General features: G+C 40.1%; 1 long non-coding RNA gene across 1 annotated transcript; it reads right to left on the bottom strand.

Moving 5' to 3' along the window:
* Positions 1-8: 8 nt before the first annotated feature.
* On the bottom strand, positions 9-1,194 carry LOC106935231 (uncharacterized). Its single transcript, XR_001421856.1, has 2 exons — positions 640-1,194; positions 9-415 (listed from the first exon to the last, which is right to left on the bottom strand). It is a non-coding gene; the product is annotated as an uncharacterized LOC106935231 (long non-coding RNA).
* Between the last annotated feature and the right edge of the window lie 895 nt (positions 1,195-2,089).

Below are 2,089 nucleotides of genomic sequence, written 5' to 3'. Positions count from 1 at the left end.
AGTGTAGCGGTTGGTAACAGGAAGTCAGAACCACACCGGAATCAGGATTCAGGATAATTTTATTCCTGTTCAAAACAAGAACATTTTAAACACAGCAGCTCCTGGGCTCCGGATTCTCCACAAACACCCTCTCCCCAGCGCAGCTTGGCGCGAACTGACACAGAAATGCATTAAACAAAACCAAAATTCTCTGATGTTCACTAATAAAATAAATCTACAGTCATACAAAACAATTAAAATAAAACCTAAACAGAAATAATCTGCCCTATAATTACAATTTTCCACCATAACATAGAAATATACTAAACAGCTTAATTTCACATCCAAATAAAATTGGAAACAACACACATACCTGTTCAAAACAAGAACATTTTAAACAAAGCAGCTCCTGGGCTCCGGATTCTCCACAAACACCCTAACCAACCAAAAGAAAAATAAATAAATTAAAAAAAAATAAACACGTTGATTCAGAAAACTTGATGGGTGTCACCAATGTGGGAGACAAATGCCCAGCACAGTGCTGCGCTAAACATGAACAGTTAAACAACAATATATATAACATGTGAGTTTACAACATATATTTTTTAGAACGTTTTCAATATTTTAATACACAAATGAAAGACAACTCTGTACACTTACCTCTCCCCAGCGCAGCTTGGCGCGAACTGAGGAGGGCAGCGGGAACACACAGGATGTCACGCAAAAACAGGAAGTAAGAAAATAAAAGCTTCCCCACCAAAATAAAATACAATTAAAAAACAAAGAAAAACAAATATTCATAGATGAGGGTGGATTTTTGCACACTAGGAACCAAAAATGAAAGCAAAATAAAACAGAAATAATATATAACAGACATGTCAATTCAAAGAAAATTAGTTTTGAGAAGGTTCATAAAGAAAAATAAAATAAATAAAATTAACTCTGCTACATACTCCCCCCTGAACTTCTCAAAACCGTCCCAACATTAATCACGACTGGACACAGAATAACATTCTTGCCATCTGACAAGACAGCGACCACATACACCTGAGCAACATTAAAGGTCTTCCTCTAATAAAAGGAAAAGCAACATTGGAAAGTTGGCCAGACTCAACAATGCCTGCTTGCTAAAAGATTGTGCCGTAAACACAACCTCACAGTCAGTGGCTGTTACTCTCCCATACATTTTAACTAATGGGCATTGACTTATTTACAGAGGTGCAATACTACCATACTCTATTCACAAACAAAAGTTGATTACTCTTACAAAAATAAACTCTTTGCAAATTCAGAGACTGCATTACGTGTCTGTGTGTTCCTTTGTGCCATGTTTTGTATCAGTCTGTTAACTGGTTTGATTATCCTGCCAGCCCTAGATCTGACAAGACTTACAGCACCAGTTGTTGGAGTTGTTGGCCTACCAGGACTTATAACAACTGCTTCTTCATCAGTTTCTGGCTGTTTATGTGGCGACTGTGGGCACTTGGCAGTGTCACTTTCGATGTCTCCAAGACTCTCAGCATCACTTGCTTCTGTTTGAAGATTCCTGACACAACTTTCAGCATCCTGGAGGTCTTCAGGGTTTGAGGTGGTATTGGCCACCCAGTCAGCAGTGCGGTCCAATCCATTACTCTCTGAATACACAACTGAGACATCCTGGTCACCACCGTTAACAGTACTTGGATCTGGTGTGATGTCAGAGGAAAACACCGACTCTTGCTCTTTGTCCAACTCAAGTGGCAGGAAGTTTGCTGACAGGAGTAAGTTGCGATGGACTACTTTCTCTTGTCCAGTTGCTGCGTCTTTGATGCGGTAAGTATGGCATCTGGGATCATGAGACACAACAATGTAGATGTTAGAAGACCACTTGTCTGCAAGCTTTCTACGGCCACGTTCTCCTTTATTAGCCAAGAGCACTTGATCCCCTTCAGCTATGTCCTTGCCCCTTGTTTTTAGATTGTACAACTGAGCCTGACGTTGCTGACTGGAGTAGGCATTAGCCTGAGCAGCAGCTAAAGCCTCTTTAAGGTCCTCTCTGACTCTTTTCGTGTAACTGTGGTAATCAGTGACTTCATTATCCCTTTCCACATTGTGAAACATGACATCGACT

This window comes from Poecilia latipinna, unplaced genomic scaffold (assembly GCF_001443285.1).
Source record: "Poecilia latipinna isolate Pla-1442-1.1 unplaced genomic scaffold, P_latipinna-1.0 Scaffold1931, whole genome shotgun sequence".
Taxonomy (NCBI): Eukaryota; Metazoa; Chordata; class Actinopteri; order Cyprinodontiformes; family Poeciliidae; genus Poecilia; species Poecilia latipinna.
Note: the sequence above shows the minus strand (reverse complement) of the source record. Positions and strands in the feature narration are given on the sequence as shown.